The sequence below is a fragment of the Mauremys mutica genome, chromosome 9 (assembly GCF_020497125.1).
Source record: "Mauremys mutica isolate MM-2020 ecotype Southern chromosome 9, ASM2049712v1, whole genome shotgun sequence".
Taxonomy (NCBI): Eukaryota; Metazoa; Chordata; order Testudines; family Geoemydidae; genus Mauremys; species Mauremys mutica.
Genome location: NC_059080.1, coordinates 44,014,362 through 44,032,079, shown reverse-complemented (window position 1 = coordinate 44,032,079; position 17,718 = coordinate 44,014,362).

The window sequence follows — 17,718 nt, the reverse complement described above, 5'->3', positions numbered from 1 at the left end:
AGTGGTGTTCCCCAAGGGTCAGTCCTAGGACCAATCCTATTCGATTTATTCATAAATGATCTGGAGAAAGGGGTAAACAGTGAGGTGGCAAAGTTTGCAGATGATACTAAACTGCTCAAGATAGTTAAGACCAAAGCAGATTGTGAAGAACTTCAAAAAGATCTCACAAAACTAAGTGATTGGGCAACAAAATGGCAAATGAAATTTAATGTGGATAAATGTAAAGTAATGCAAATTGGAAAAAATAACCCCAACTATACATACAACATGATGGGGGCTAATTTAGCAACAACGAGTCAGGAAAAAGATCTTGGAGTCATCGTGGATAGTTCTCTAAAGATGTCCACAGAGTGTGCAGAGGCGGTCAAAAAAGCAAACAGGATGTTAGGAATCGTTAAAAAGGGGATAGAAAATCAGACTGATTTTATTGCCCTTATATAAATCCATGGTACGCCCACATCTCGAATACTGTGTACAGATGTGGTCTCCTCACCTCAAAAAAGATATTCTAGCACTAGAAAAGGTTCAGATAAGAGCAACTAAAATGATTAGGGATTTAGAGAGGGTCCCATACGAGGAAAGATTAAAGAGGCTAGGACTCTTCAGCTTGGAAAAGAGAAGACTAAGGGGGGAGATGATAGAGGTATATAAAATCATGAGTGATGTTGAGAAAGTGGATAAGGAAAAGTTATTTACTTATTCCCATAATACAAGAACCAGGGGTCACCAAATGAAATTAATAGGCAGCAGGTTTAAAACAAATAAAAGGAAGTTCTTCTTCATGCAGCGCACAGTCAACTTGTGGAACTCCTTACCTGAGGAGGTTGTGAAGGCTAGGACTACAACAATGTTTAAAAGGGAACTGGATAAATTCATGGTGGCTAAGTCCATAAATGGCTATTAGCTAGGATGGGTAAGAATGGTGTCCTAGCCTCTGTTCGTCAGAGGATGGAGATGGATGGCAGGAGAGAGATCACTTGATCATTGCCTGTTAGGTTCACTCCCTCTGGGGCACCTGGCATTGGCCACTGTCGGTAGACAGATACTGGGCTAGATGGACCTTTGGTCTGACCCGGTATGGCCGTTCTTATGTTCTTAAAGGGTTAAACATCCTGCAGAATAAATAACCCTCAAAAGACATGTGGGAAGATAATGTTTGTGGTTTTGTGTATTTACATATGTATGAGTAGGGTCCACAATATAATCAACAGTCCTGGTCTATGCTGTATTCTGATAATTAAAAGAACATCCTAGCATTTAAATGAATTGTAAACATTGGATATCTCGGTATTTATCTCTTTAAAATGTACTGTGAATGGTGGAGGAACAAGCCTTATATTAATTTGTATAGCTAGGTACCGGTGGTGTCATCCTTCAAAGTCAACCTAATTACCTTTTGTTCCCTGAGGAAATCCCAACTTGTCAAAGAGGACATGAAATTGTATAAAAGATCCTTGGGTCCTGATTCTGTCATCTCAGATCTGCTTAGACTTCATCAGGGGAAGTTTGAGTCACAAGACTAAGGTCCCAGTTATGCTGGTACGCCCTGAATATGAGATTTGGACATTGGACTATAACCTATGAACTTGTTCTGAAAAAACTCTTTGCAACTACGAATCTCATGACCTCTGCTATGAATCTGCACCTCAATGAATTGAACTCATGTCTCTATGTCTTTTATTTTTTTAATACATTTTAGTTTAGTTAAAAAAACTTGACTGTAGTGTGTATTTGGGTAAGATCTGAAACATTAATTAATGTGGGAGGTAATATGTCTGATCCTTTGGGATTGATAAAACCTTTTCTCTTATATGAGATTTACAGAAATTTTCATCATATTTGACATGGGTACCTGGATGGAGGCTTGAGGCTGGATCACTTTAAGGGAACTATATATTGTTTGGACTTCTGAGTAACCAGTAAGGTAATAAAGAAGCTGTTTTTATGCTGTCTTGGTAAATCTAAGTATTGGAATATCCACCATCTTTATGGGGATTATCTGCCCCATTCTTTTCACTTCACCCTAATTGAGTGACCACAACTGGCCCGCACTGGGACCCAGGTCACAACAGAATTCACAAATTCCAAGGCCAGAAGGGACCATTGAGATCATCTGACCTCCTGTACAGCACAGACCAGAGAACTTCTCCCAAAATTCCTAGAGCAGAGCTTTTGGAAAAACAACCAGTCTTGATTTAAAAATTCAGTGATGGAGAATCTACCACAACACTTGGTAAATTGTTCCAATGATTAATTATTTTCATGATTAAAAATGTGCACCTTATTTCCAGTCTGAATTTGTCTAGCTTCAACTTCCAGCCATTGGATCATGTTATACCTTCCTCTGCTAGATTGAAGAGCCTGTTATTAAATATTTGTTCCCCATGTAGATACTTATAGCCTGTAATCAAGTCATCTCTTCAGCTACACCTTCTAAATAGATTGAGCTCTTGGAGTTTCTCTAGGAGGCAGGTTTTCTGATCCTTCAATCATTCTTCTTCTCTGACTCCTCTCCAGTTTATCAACATCCTTCTTGGATGTTCAAATGCTTCTAACTTTAATAATCAGACACCCTCTGTGCCGGAATGTACCCCTGTAGTCACACCCTACAACTGTTGTAGTAATCTTTGTACAACATATGCCTTGTATGGTATCATTTGAAAGCTAATAACTTGCTGGTCAATAATATCATGGTAAAATGTATGTAACAACATTGTAAGTTGGGTTAGTCAAAAGGCACACTGCGGGCCAAATCCAAACCACCAGATGCTTTTGGACAGGCCCCAAAATCTTTTTTACTTATTGTATTTTTATTACTTTCTGTGACATCTGGACCTTGACTACACCTTGACTAAGAAATTTAGACCTTGACAAAAAACAGACTACTCTTATTATAATTGTAATTATGAACATAAGCTTGAAGTATGTTTACCAGACAAGGCAGGGGAGTAGGTAAACCTGTTTTTCAAAGACAATGGACAAGTTTACTCCCCAGCCAGGTGTCATCCAAGCTGATGGGCCATCACCTATCAAGTGACCATTCTTTGGCAAGAACCAGGAGCAGGAACAAACAAATCTGCATCTCTGGGCTTGGCTACACTTGCAAGTTAGCATGCATTAAAACAGCCCCAGGCGCTCTAACTCACGACCTGTCCACACTGGGAAGGCACTTAGAGCGCCTGGACTCTGCAGCTGGAATACTCCTGGTAATCCACCTCCACGAGAAGCATAATGCTTGCTGTGCCTTGGCTGAAATGCCGCAGCATCGGTGTGAATGAGGTGTTGCATTAATGCGCTTTGATCGGCCTCCAGAAATGTCCCATAATCCCCTTAAGTCAAGTGGCCACTCTTGTCATTGTTTTGGAATCGGCTATAGGAATGCGGCTATGCCCTTTCAAAGCTCTGTTTCTGACAGCCAGCATGCTTATCTGCTCTGGGACAAAGCAAGCCATTAGTGTGGAATGTTGCTTGCTGTGAGTGTGTGAGAGAGGCGGAGGGGAGGGGGGACTGAACTTACAGGACAGCATGCTGACACACTCTCAGCACCCCGAAAACCAACTCTCTTTCCCCCCACATACACACAACACACTCCACCCAACCCCCTGCAATTTGAAAAGCACGTTGCAGCCACTTGAACACTGGGTTAGCTACCACAATGCAGTGCTCTTTGTGGTGTTGCAAGAGCTGCTAATGGGGCCTTGCCAGTGCACTTCCAGCTGAGTGTGTAAACACTCAGCAGCATTTTCCCTGCTGCAGTCTCCGAAGGCTGGTTAACTCCCAGTGCTCTACATCTGCAAGTGTAGCCATGCCCTTAGCAAACAACTTAGCAAACCTCCCCCCATCCCACCCCCTTGCTCTGAGCTGGAAAGAACTTTATGTAGGGGTCATTCTCAGCAAGATGCATTTCAAAGGGTGAGTGAACTATAAAAGTAAGGGGCAAAGCACCCTAAATTCTCTCTCCATCTCTCTTGAACCTAAGAAGACAAAAGAATCCAGCTCTTTGACTTTGGAAGGGATCCTAACCTGAAGCCTGGTCAGTAATGCTGTTGGGAGCATGTGTTAAGAATTTTACCTTGAACCAAGCCTAGGTTAAGTTTAGTACTAGGAAGTGTTTGATCTTTATTTTTTTCTTGTAATCATTTCTGACTTGAATGCCTTAATACTTGTATTCATTGAAAATCACTCTCTTTGTAGTTAAACTTTTCTTTTGTTCTTGGATCATAATTAACCTAGTGTTGTGAACTCTGGGGGAAACTCCATTTAAGGTGACAAATTGTTGTATATTGTTCCCATATAGGGACAAATGACCATTGTTATCTGAACCGTCCAGGAGAGGGCTGGACAGTGCAGTACAGAACACACATTTTTTTGGGGAGGAAATCTGGGAGTGTGTTGGGGTCATCCTGCAGGTGGAAGCCAGAGAGTGGCTGGTGTTTGCTGACAGGCTGCTGGGGTGTGAGCTGCTGGACCAGGGCTGTGGCTATACAGACACTCAGGGTGTGACGTGCATGCTGTTAGGCTGTTTGTGAGGAGCCCAGGTTGGGAGCCACAACAGTGAAGCATTGGGAGGCACCCAAAGCTGCAGGGCAGGTGTGACACAGCTCCCCACTGGTCTGGGTTGCACCCTAAAATGTCATCCCCAAAGCAATCAGAGGCACTAGTCCTTAATGAGTACTCCATCCAAGCCAAATTTCAAGTTGCATGGTTCAGCCATGTTTGACATAGCCCTATTCAAAATGTCTAGAAAGTTTTAACATGGGAAAAGTATATTTGTTGCCTAAATTAAAAAATAGCCTAATGGACTTTGCTCAGACTTGCTAAACTAATTCACCCCAGGCAGAGACTGAGCCTACAAAATATTCAATGCAAATAGTGAATGTTTTAGAGTTAACATCGGGGGAAGCTGGGTGGAGGGTTGGAACGGAAAATGCTTTGCAACCTGAACAGCAGAAAAAGCAGAGTATCAAACTGGTCAGAGGTGTTAGCAATTTCAGGCTTTTTTTTTTTAAATGCCTTGACTCCAAAGTCTTAAAATGAAAAATGTCAAGCTATTGGTTTACAGTGCAAAGTGGAGCTTTTGGGAAATGTGGAGCAGGAAGAATGGAAAGTGTTATTTTGCATGCACGTTATCTTTGTTTCAACCCAGATCTCCCAAGCCTTTCAGTGTCTGACTTTGTCCACATGTGTGGCAGGTACATTGACCTGCTCTGTCATGTCAATAGTCCATGTCACGGGGTTCTTAAGAGCTCAGTGACCCAAGAGAATGCAATAGTTCACTCCAAGTCCCATGGACATTGTGCATCTACAGATGGGGCAGGCATGCTGGGAAACAGGGGCGGCTCTACCTTTTTGGCCGCCCCAAGCAGTCAGGCGCGGGAGGCGCCCAGGAGCCCCGGGAGCAGCGGACCTCCCACGGGCTTGACTGGTGAGGGTCCGCTAGTCGCGCGGCTCAGCTAGACCTCCCGCAGCTGCGGGCGGTTCGCTGGTCCGGCGGCTGCAGTTGAGCTGCCGCAGGCGTGCCTGCGGGAGGTCCAGCCGAGCTGCGGGACCAGCGAACCGTCCGCAGTCATGCCTGCGGGAGGTCCACTGGAGCCGCGGGATGAGCGCCCCCTCCGCAGTCATGCCTGCGGCAGGTCCGGTCGTCCCGGGGCTCCAGTGGACCTCCCGCAGGCATGACTGCGGCAGGTCCACCGGTCCAGCCTGCCACCCCCCCCCCCGGGAAAGGGCCGCCCCACGTGCGTGCTTGCCACGCTGGGGTCTGGAGCCGGCCCTGCTGGGAAAGAGATTGAATACACATGGGTGGAATGGCAGGGGCTGCCAATAGGGCTGGGCAGGAAATGGTTTTCCCGTTTTGTGAGAGTGTCTGAGATTTGACATTTTTTCCTACACTACACCGCCCTGCCCTCCACTGCACGATCCTGCCCCACTCTGCCCCAGTGCCTCGCATCCCTGTCCCACACTGCTCCATACCAGACCACTCTGCTCATAGCCTCATTTAGGGCATGGTGGTTTCTTCACAACTTCACCAATGTATCTATTCCTCCTAGATTTTGGAAAACTCTATTTTTTTTTCTTCCCTACTAAACCTGGGGCCTGACGCTAGCTGACCCCAGGGCTGGCTCCAGACCCCAGCGTGCAAAGCGCGCACTTGGGGCAGCATTTTGCTAGCAGGGCGGCAGGCGGGTCCGGCGGACCTTCCGCCGTCATGCCTGCGGGAGGTGCACCTGAGCCGCGGGACCAGCGAACCCTCCGCAGCTGCGGGAGATCCACTGGACCAGGGAACCGTGCGCAGTAATGCCTGCGGGAGGGCCGCTGGTCCCGTGGCTCCGGTGCACCTCCCGCAGGCATGACTGCTTGGGGCGGCCAAATTCCTAGAGCCGCCCCTGGCTGACCCAAACGCTTTACCTCATCCCCTCTACAAGGGATCAGTCACTCCCTGCACCCCATAGCCAGGGCATTAACTCAAAAGTGAAATTTCCTCTGACTGAAAAAAACAAAACGAATGCTCTTCTTGCAATAATTACCCCAACCATTGCTCAGCTCAGCAGGCAGGCTCCTGCTAACAGCACAGCAAACTCCTTGGGCATGGAGCTCTCAGTGACAGACAGGGAAGGGCCAGAAATAGCAACCAGGAAGGGGAGCTTGCCTTTGTTTTGCTTTGCACATGGAGTTCCCACCAGCCGGATGCCTCTGCAGCTTGGCAGCCTCTTCCTGGAGCAGTGCAACAGTCTTACGGTTTTTGCTGGAGCAGGGCAGGATGAAATCAAAACAATACGCAAAACTTCTCCATAGAAAGACGCCCCAGTGCCAGCAGGAGCTGGCAAGCCTCCCACTTGATATGCTGCATGCTGTTTGTTAGGGCATGTGCTGGAATCTCCTGGTGGAGGAAGCAGGTATTTGGGAAGCAGGAAAAGTCCTAAAAATAGATGGCGGTGCTGGGCTGGAGGGAGCAGCTTGCTTAGGAGCGATGGAGGGACACATTGCTAGAGCTGTGCAACAAGTACATGTGGGCATAGAGGTGACAAAGAAGAGCCCCAGCACCCAGCCAACATGTCCTGATGCTAGGTGACTTGGTGGCAGCCATGAACTGCACAGGACTCCAGCAGGACACGACCGCCTATCCAAACTAGTGTGCAACGCAGGAATCACATTCTCCTCCAGCTGTAGCTGTCGAATATGAATAATGGATCAGGGGCAGAGCTCCGTCTGGTGAGTTAGAAGAAGACACCTCTGCACAGCCAGAGGCTACATTGCACCTGGCTAAGAACAAAACCTCCAGTGCCCTCCTCTCTAAGGTGGAGGCGAGTGGGGTATGTGCAGCTGACAAGTCCCAGCCCCCAGTGCTCCACTTCGATCCCAGTAGCCAGCTGCCCCATCTGTCCACACGGCTTTTGCCTGCTCATACTAGGGCTGAATCTGGCCCTGGGTGTGAAAACGTGTAAGGAAAAACCTGCAAGCCAGCTAGTCTGTTGGAGGAGCTCTTAAATGGTATCTCCCAGCCTACTGCCTTGGGGTGCCTTGATGATGGTGTGGTATAACCCCCTCCCCACACAGAACCACCACCACCCCCCGTTTGTACACTGGGCTGGGAAAAAGCTTCCCTTGTTCTATTTAATATATGCTCCACAAGAAATGACGCTCCCAATCCATGCTGTAGGTCCCAGTTCGGCTTCCATTCAGTCAGGGGGCATAGTTACAAAATAACTCTACCGGAGCCCTGTGCATTTTAGACAATTCTCTGCTTCCAGTGGATAAACAAAGGCCAGGGTCTGCTCCCAGGGCTTTCCTTAAGGCTCTCACCTCTGTAGTGTCCGTGCAGCTCACAAGTATTCCTGAACTTGTCACCCCTAGTATCCCAGCAGGCAGGGAGATATTCCTGTCCCCTTATTACCGAGAGGCTCTGTGGACGGGTGCTGGTGCCCCTCAGCCATCTCCAGTTGTGCACCCCAAAGTCAAATCACATGCAGCGAACTTCTGCAAACTTACCTACGGTCACACAGTGAGTCTGCTGCAGAGCTGCGACAGCGCCCCCTCGCCAGAGTCCCTGTGCAGCGGCTTTGCCACAAGCCCAACCAGAAGCAGCACGGTGGGGTTGAAGGAACATTTTTAATGAAGGACGAAACGGCAAAGAAGACAGCCCCTCCCTAGCGCATGGCTTGGGGACATCAGACGTGTGGGGGGGCACCTCACATGTGCAACCCCGTGCATTCCCTGCTGAATGTGTCCCCCACAATCACTCAGAGGCCACTTGCTGTTGCACTGAGTGGGCCTGTCTCCTCTGCTATCAGCAAGGCAGAGGCAATTCCCCACCAATCCCTCATGCTGCCTCTGTGGCACTGTCCCTGTGGGGAGGGGGCAAAGGGAGGATATGCCTTGCGGAGCTTGCAGCACACATCGGTCCTGGAAGGGGTTCTCCTAGAGAGGCAATGGCTCTGATGGAGCTGCTCTCAAAGAGCTGGGAGGGGAGGGACCCAGGACCCAGCACGGGGGCATCAAGGTGGAGGTGGATGGTCCTTCCCTGGGATCTGTACAGTGCTGAGGCTAGACGGGCTGCCTGTTGCACAAGGGAGGGAGTGGGTGATCCGTCTCCCGAAACACCAGTCTGCCGATGGCCTGCTGTGATCACAAACACATTGTGTGCCAAGAACTCACCTGATGCTAATAATACAGCAAAAGGCCCAGTGAAGATCAAAGCCCCTGCCTGTCTCCATAGCCCGGCCACCCAGCACACATGGCATGGGGCATAGGCTGCCTACACCTTCCATTCCCCATCTGTCAAATGGGTGTAAGGGAAGGGGAGAACGGCCAAGGGTGAGTGCGCACAATGGCTGATGTTGTAGAGCTGCCTCCATCTTGCTCAGTCAGCGTGAGGTTGTAGCAGCATGGGGTTACAGGGAGCTGGCAACAACCTCCTAAGCAGGATGGGGAGGAGGGATAGCTCAATGATTTGCACATTGGCCTGTTAAACCCATGGTTGTGAGCTCAATCCTTGAGGGGGCCATTTAGGGATCTGGGGAAAAAATCTGTCTGGGGATTGGCCCTGCTTTGAGCAGGAGGTTGGACTAGAAGACTTCCTGAGGTCCTTCCAACCTTGATGTTCTATGTTTCTATAATACCAGCCCTGCATGACTGTTACCAGGACCATTAGAGCTGGGCAGATAATGGATCTTTTGGTTCACTGGCCAAAAAAACAAATGGTTTCAGGTAGACCTGAAAACTAAATTGTTTGGAATCTTCAACAAATTGAAAACAAAATTAGTTGGGATTTACCTAAACTTTTTGTTTCACCTGTAACAGAAGGTTCAGTCTCCATTTTCACCATTTCAAAAGATTTTTTTTATTTTAAATAAAATTAAGAGAAATTTCAAACTAAAATGTTATTTTTAACACCCCAAAAAATCCAGACATTTAATTTCAAAATTGTCAAATCAAAGCATTTAAACTTTTTCAGCATATTTTTCTGGCAAACAAGTCAGTGAGACATTTCAGTGTTGCTGAATCTGCATTTTTCACTGAAAAGAAAAGTGTTGGACAAACCATTGTGCAGTTCGCTAGCTGGCATACTTTCTGACTTGCCCAGCCTCAGGGATTCTATCTGACCAGCTCTTGGAACAGCCTGGCAGCAGCACAGTAATTAGGATGATGTGGAGAAGGCTTCAGAAGTGACTGCTCCATCTAATTGGCAGCAATTTCCATAGCAATTAGCTATTAAACCTAATGGTGGCCTAATAAGTGTTGCTTGTTAAATAGCAAACCCCTGCGCAGGGTGCCTTAGTGGATCCACCGCAGCAGAATGAGCAGAGGATCAGAGTAAACAGGTTCCCAAAATTAGGGGGGACTCACTGTTCGTGGCCCGAATCTTCAGTCCATCCTCCCCTGAGGATGGGCACACACAGTGTTGCTATCTTTTGAACAGATTTATGTTCATGACTGCAGTTACTTCCAAGCAGAACCCTGTCCTCTAACAACCAGAGCTACCTGTCCCAAATCCCTTCCCCACTCAGTTTGGAATGAGTCTGACACAGGCTTACTCTGTGACCTCAGGCAAATCACCTCTCTGTGCCTCAGTTTCTCCATTGGTAATTGGGTGTTAGGGCTGTGAGATCCCAGCAGGGAGGTGCATAGTACTTCTGGACTGTTTTCTGACAGGCTTCAACTGAAAAGATGAAATGTCCCAACAGAGGCAGAAATATTAACTGAGAATCATTGGGAGTTAACTCACTGCACTGGAATCCATACAGATGAGCTGGTCTAGCAAACCCTGACCAGGAATTTGTCAGCTGTTCCTTGATGTTCCAAATTAAAGTCACACCCTTCTTCTTTCTCCTTCAATATTTATGTTTTGGTAGCAGCTAGGAGCCCCATCCTGGACAGACCTCACTGTGCGATCTCTAATGTGCCACACCCCACTGTTCTCCAAACTGGCCCCACTCCTACTTTCTGTCCCCCAGGGCAGGTGCAATCATTTAGGCGACCTAGGTGGTCGCCTACGGTGCTGGGATCTAGGGGGAGGCATTTTTTTCGGCAGCGACCAGGGCAGCTGGATCTTCAGCTGCCCCAGTCGCAGCCGGCATTTAGGCAGAGGGAGCTGGGGTAGGGGAGCGTGGGGAGGGCCGCCTACAGCAAGTAAGGGGAGGGGGGCGGCACGCAGGGGCATTCCCCACCCCAGCTCACCCCTGCCCCGCCTCCTCCCCGAGCATGCCGTGGCTGCTTCACTTCTCCCGCCTCCCAGGCTTGCGGCGCCTACGCTGATTGGTGCCTGTAAGCTGTTGGTCGGGGCTCAACTCTCCGGCTGGCGGGAGGGGAGCCACACCGACTCGCTTCTTTTCTTCTGCTGGTCTTTTAAGAGTCACAGGGAACAACGTTAGACCGCCAGGCACCCTGGTACAGGGGCTGGCCAACAGCAGTTCAAATAGGCCCAGGCCCTCTGGAGCAGGGGCTGGGCAACGGTAGCACAGATAAGCCCTGTCCCCCTGGAGCAGGGCAGGGCAACAGCCGGTCGAGTAAGCCCTGGCCCTCTGGAGCAGGGCGGGGCAACAGCAGTTCAAATAGGCCCAGGCCCTCTGGAGCAGGGACTGGGCAACGGTAGCACAGATAAGCCCTGTCCCCCTGGAGCAGGGCAGGGCAACAGCCGGTTGAGTAAGCCCTGGCCCTCTGGAGCAGGGCAGGGCAACAGCAGTCCAGATAAGCCCTGGCCCTCTGGAGCAGGGCAGGGCAACAGCAGTTCAGATAAGCCCTGGCCCTCTGGCGCAGAGCAGGGCAACAACAGTTCAGATAAGCCCTGGCCCTCTGGCGCAGAGCAGGGCAACAACAGTTCAGATAAGCCCTGGCCCTCTGGCGCAGAGCAGGGCAACAACAGTTCAGATAAGCCCTGGCCCTCTGGGGCAGAGCAGGGGCTTGGGTAACAGCAATCAGTCCCAACAAACCCAGGCCCTCTGGAACAGGGGCTTGGGTAACAGCAATCAGTCCCAACAAACCCAGGCCCTCTGGAACAGGGGCTTGGGTAACAGCAATCAGTCCCAATTAGAAGGTTCACAGGTTCAGACCCTCGGGCAGGGGCTGAACACAAGGCACCCAGTCAGTTAGTGGAAGCCCAGGCCCTCAGTCAGGGCGGGGCAACAGCAGTTCAAGTCTATGAGCCCAAGCCCTAGCTCAGGGCGGGCAGCAACACACAGAGGGCTCAGACCCTTATACAGGGCTGAGCAGTAGTTCAGTTTATAAGCCCAGGCCCTAGCTCAGGGCGGGCAACAACACACAGAGGGCTCAGACCCTTAGGCAGGGCTGAGCAGCAGTTCAGGTAAGCCTAAGCCTGAGCGCTGGGGAGAGGGGGAGACTGCCACCCGTGAGTGGGGTGGCAGGGGGGACACAGGCCCACCCACTCCACTGTGTCCCAGCCCGGGGCCCTATTAGCGGCTAGCACGGCCGCTGGTCAGTGGGGTCCTGACCGAAACACACCGACATGGGCACCTCGGTGCCTATAGCCTGACAGGGGTCGGCTATCCCCGGGCTACAGTCCATCTCCCCCTCCGTGGGTACCTGCTCCTCGGTCGCCGGGAGGTCGGGCCAGTCCATCTGCATGGGCTCCTCGGGACCAGGGCTTGGGGGCAGGTCCGGCAACTCCTGCTGGAAGTCCGGTCCGGCGGCCTCTGATGGCTCCTCCGGGTAACAGCAGGGCAGAAGCGGCGGCGGCGGCTCCTCCTCGTACCGGGAGGGAGGAAGTCCTGGCGGCTGCTCCGGGTCCCGATCCCGGGGAAGTTCTGCAGGTTCTTCTTCGTACCGGGCACGGGGCAGTGGGGGCCAGTCCGGATCGCCGCCTCGGGTCCTGGAGGGTTCCCAGTCGGGAGCTCCCACCGGCACGTCTGCTCGCGGCGGTGGCTGGCTCCTGACTGAGCTCTGGCGTTCTCCTTTTCTACTTCCTGTCCCGCCCCTTGACTTCCGGGGGGCGGGGACAGGAAGTGGTGGCTCAGCCCAGCTGGGCTTCTGGGAGGGGGCGCCCTCTGCTGGGCAGGAGGGGAGCCACACCGACTCGCTACACCCCCCCCCCTTAAGTCTGGCGCCCGGCGGTCGGGGCCAGGCTCTTCCATTCCCCCAATACGGGACATGAAGTCCGCGTTAGTATGGTCCTTGCCAGCTCGATGCAAGATAGTAAAAGCATACGGCTGCAGGGCCAAGTACCACCGCATGATGCGGGCATTCTTGTCCTTCATCCGCGTCAGCCAGGTGAGGGGGGCATGGTCCGTAACCAGGATGAAGGGCGCCCCCAAAAGGTAGAACCGGAGGGCTTCGCAGGCCCATTTTATGGCCAGCGCCTCCTTCTCTACCACCGCATAGTTTCTCTCACGGGGGAACAGCTTGCGGCTCAGGTACAGTACGGGGTGGTCCTGCCCATCTATTTCCTGGGACAGGACGGCCCCCAGACCTACCTCGGAGGCGTCGGTCTGCAGGACGAATCCTCTATTGAAGTCCGGGCTGTATAGTACGGGTTCTCGGCAGAGGCATCCCTGGAGGCGCCGGAAAGCTGTCTCGCACTCCTGGGTCCATCTTACCTGCCGAGGGCTGTCCTTCGTAAGTAGGCCGGTGAGGGGTGCCGCTATGGAGGCGAACTGTGGGATAAACCTTCTGTAATATCCAACCAGGCCTAGGAACTGCCGGACATGTCGTTTGGTGGTTGGGGTCGGGCAGTCCATTAGGGCTTGGACTTTTCCCACCAGGGGTTTTACTTGCCCCCTGCCAACGGTGTAACCTAGGTAGGTAGTCTCTTGCCATGCGATTCGGCACTTCTTGGGGTTAGCCGTCAACCCTGCCTGCCTTAGGGACCTCAGGACGGCCGCGACCCAGAGCAGATGGTCTTCCCACCGACGACTATAGATGACTACGTCATCCAGGTACGCGGCAGCATAGTCGTGGTGGGTTTGGAGTAGGCGGTCCATCAGCCTCTGGAAGGTCGCGGGGGCCCCATGAAGACCGAAGGGCATCCTGGTAAACTGATACAGCCCCGTTGGGGTGGCAAAAGCGGTCTTCTCCTTCGAGGTCTCCTCCAGGGGGATCTGCCAGTACCCCTTGCTGAGGTCCAAGGTGGTGATAAACCGGGCCTCTCCCAACCGGTCCAACAGCTCGTCCACTCGGGGCATCGGGTACGCGTCAAAGCGCGAGACGGCGTTTACCCGCCGGAAATCGATGCAGAACCGGCGGGTGCCGTCAGGCTTGGGCACCAGGACCACGGGGCTACGCCATTCACTTCGGGAGGGCTCGATAACGCCTAGGGCCAGCATCGCTTGTACCTCTTCTTCAACGGCCTCCCGCATTCTGTAGGGCAGCGGCTGAGTTGTTTCCCGGATCACCTTTCCGGGCTCCGTCTGAATGGAGTGGCAGACCAGTGAGGTGTACCCCGGGACGGCGGTGAAAGTCTTCCGGAAGGCCCTCAGGAGACAATTCGCTTGCTTGCGCTGGTCTTCGGAGAGCGACTCCCCAAGCATGGGGGCCGGGGGGTCCTCTGCCTGGGGTACTTGGGGGCCCAGTTCCGGCTCGGGCGGGTATGGGTTGATCAGGAGGCCCTCTCGGTCCCGCCAGGGTTTTAACAGATTTATGTGGTAACGCTGCGTTTCTTTACGTCTACCAGGTTGGCACACCTCATAGTTAACGGCTCCCACCTTTCGGACGACCTCATACGGTCCCTGCCAGCGAGCCAACAATTTGGACTCGCTGGAGGGTAAAAGGAGTAGGACCTGGTCCCCTGGCTTAAACTCCCGAACCTGGGCCCCTCGGTTATAGGTCTGTTCCTGTCGCTCCTGGGCCTTCTTCAAATTTTCCCGTGCTAGGGTCCCCGCCTGAGATAGGTACCCCTGCAGCTGTAGGACATACTCCAGGAGGCCCTGGGCTGGGGAGGCCGCCTGTTCCCAGGTCTCCCGCACGAGGTCGAGGAGCCCACGCGGCCGGCGTCCGTATAGCAGCTCGAAGGGGGAGAACCTTGTCGAGGATTGAGGGACTTCCCGGACCGCCAGCAGCAAGGCAGGTAGAAACTGGTCCCAGCGGCGGAGCTCCCCTGGTGGGAACTTCCGCATCATCCCCTTGAGGGTTTGATTAAAACGCTCCACCAGCCCGTCAGTCTGGGGATGGTACACGGAGGTGCGGAGTTGTTTTATCCCCAGAAGAGTACATACTTGTTTCAATAGCCGGGACGTAAAATTGGTTCCCTGGTCCGTTAAAATCTCCCGCGGGAGTCCGACTCTTGCGAAGATTTTTACTAGTTCCCCGGCAATCGTCCGGGCGGTCGTGCTACGTAGCGGGACGGCCTCCGGAAACCGGGTGGCATAATCGACGAGGACCAGAACATACTGGAATCCCGTTGTACTCTTCGGGAGGGGCCCCACCAGGTCCAGGGCAACCCTCTCGAAGGGTATCTCCATTAACGGCATAGGGATCAGTGGTGCTCGAGGGACCCCCGGGGGTGCGGCGAGTTGGCACGCCGGGCACGAGGCACAATACTTCTGGACGTCCTGGTGGATCCCTGGCCAGAAGAATCGTCCCAGGATCCGGGCCAGCGTCTTTTCCTGCCCCAGATGGCCGGCGGCCGGTACATCATGTGCCAACTTTAGGACGGCCCGCCTATGACACTGCGGAACTACCAGCTGGGTTTGCGGCTCGCGGGTGCGGGGATCCCGGTCGATCCGATACAGACGGTCCTGTCGTAGCTCGAAGTGCGGCCATTGGGCGGCTTGTTGGGGGTCCTGGACTACCCCATCTACCGCCGCGAGCTGCTCATAATAGCGGCCGAGCGTGGGGTCCGCTCGTTGGTCCCTGCAGAAATCGGTGTAGAGGCGGGGGTCCCGGGGGGGTTCCGTAGGCTTTTCTGTGTCGGTTGTGACTTCGGGTTCCGCCTCAGTGGCGCCGCCAGTGGGCTTGGGTAGGGGCTCCCGGGGTTCCGCTTCGAGGGTCGGCGTAGCGCGTAGCACCTCTTCGAAGGCAGGCCAGTCCCGCCCCAGGACAACGGGATACGCTAAATGAGGAGCTAGGCCGACGATCAAACGCCGGGTGACCCCTGCGACCGTCAGGGAGACGCGAGCACTGGGATAAGGCCGGATATCCCCATGAATACATTGCAGGCGTATGGGCCGCAACCCGGGGTCCGGCGAGGGTCCCAAACTCTGGCGGATTAGTGTCTGGCCACAGCCGGAGTCGATCAGGGCCTCGACATCCTGGCCCCCGACGACGGCAGCGACGGTGAGTTTGGGACTCAGGGCGGGCCGAGCTCGGTTGTGTCCTGCCCAGACCTGCCCATAACTGCAGTCCATATCTGGACAGTCCCTCTGGAGGTGTCCTAGCTTCCCGCAACCAAAGCAGGGGCCGAGCTCCGGCCGTTTACTTTGGGTGGCCCCTCGGGTTGGACTTCGGGGTGGACTCCGTCGGACCCCCGGGGTTCCGGGACCGGGACCGGCAGGTCCGGTTCGGGTGGCGGCGTCCCGCCAACGGGCTTGCGGTTCCGGCTGGGAAGTAAGTCCGCGGCCGGGAGTTCACACCGCCTTCGCGGGGCTCCCCTTTTTCTCCAGGCGAGCAGTCTCAGGCCTGGGGCTGGGTCGCGGGAGCGTCGGCCCCATCGCCGTCTCGGCGGCGAGGAAATCCTCCATAAGTGTCACTGCTGCCGCGAGCGTCACCGGTCGATGGCGGAGCACCCAAGCTCGTCCACGTGAGGGCAGGATGCTAATAAACTGCTCTAAGACGACCTGCTCTGTCACCTGCTCTGCAGTCCGGAGATCGGGGAGGAGCCAGCGTCGGCCAGCCTCCTTTAGCATCTGGGCCACCGCCCGCGGCCGGGCGCCCTGCGGGTACATCTGGCTCCGAAACCTCTGCCTGAACGTCTCAGGGCTGACGTCCAGCGCGTCTAGTATAGCGGCTTTGACCCGGTCATAATCGCGTGCGTCCTCAGTCGCGAGGTCGCGATAAGCCGTCTGGGCCGCCCCGGTCAAGTACGGGGCTAACAGCGTAGCCCAATGTTCTCGGGCCCACCCAGCAACTAGGGCTACGCGCTCGAAAGTAACTAGGAAAGCTTCAGGGTCATCACTCGGGCCCATCTTGGTCAAGCGGAGGGGAGCCGCCATCCGGGGGGCTCCGGCCCCCTCACCCCCCGGTCCTTCTGCGGGGTGAGTGCAGGTAACCAGGAGCTGCTGAAGCTGGGTCCCCAGCTGCTGTAACAGTTGCTGCTGCTGCTCCAGCTGGGCCGCGTGTAGCTCCTGGGTGAGCCGGAGGTGGGCAGCATCCCGTTGCTGCTGCTGCTCGTGCTGAACAGCCTGCAGCTGTTGTTGCTGTTGCATTTGAGCAGCCTGCTGCCGCTCTTGGCTCTCCACGAGGCGTTGGACTAAGCGCTCCATATCCATGGTGGTCCAGGGAGGGGTAGATAAACCCCGCCCCTCTCGTTACCCTTTCTCACAGGGTAGAGGTTCGGCAGGTCCTCAGAGAAGGCACCAGTGTAAGCTGTTGGTCGGGGCTCAACTCTCCGGCTGGCGGGAGGGGAGCCACACCGACTCGCTTCTTTTCTTCTGCTGGTCTTTTAAGAGTCACAGGGAACAACGTTAGACCGCCAGGCCCCCTGGTACAGGGGCTGGCCAACAGCAGTTCAAATAGGCCCAGGCCCTCTGGAGCAGGGGCTGGGCAACGGTAGCACAGATAAGCCCTGTCCCCCTGGAGCAGGGCAGGGCAACAGCCGGTCGAGTAAGCCCTGGCCCTCTGGAGCAGGGCGGGGCAACAGCAGTTCAAATAAGCCCTGGCCCTCGGGAGCAGGGCAGGGCAACAGCAGTCCAGATAAGCCCTGGCCCTCTGGCGCAGGGCAGGGCAACAGCAGTTCAGATAAGCCCTGGCCCTCTGGCGCAGGGCAGGGCAACAGCAGTTCAGATAAGCCCTGGCCCTCTGGCGCAGGGCAGGGCAACAACAGTTCAGATAAGCCCTGGCCCTCTGGAGCAGAGCAGGGCAACAACAGTTCAGATAAGCCCTGGCCCTCTGGCGCAGGGCAGGGCAACAACAGTTCAGATAAGCCCTGGCCCTCTGGAGCAGAGCAGGGCAACAACAGTTCAGATAAGCCCTGGCCCTCTGGAGCAGAGCAGGGCAACAACAGTTCAGATAAGCCCTGGCCCTCTGGGGCAGAGCAGGGGCTTGGGTAACAGCAATCAGTCCCAATAAACCCAGGCCCTCTGGAACAGGGGCTTGGGTAACAGCAATCAGTCCCAA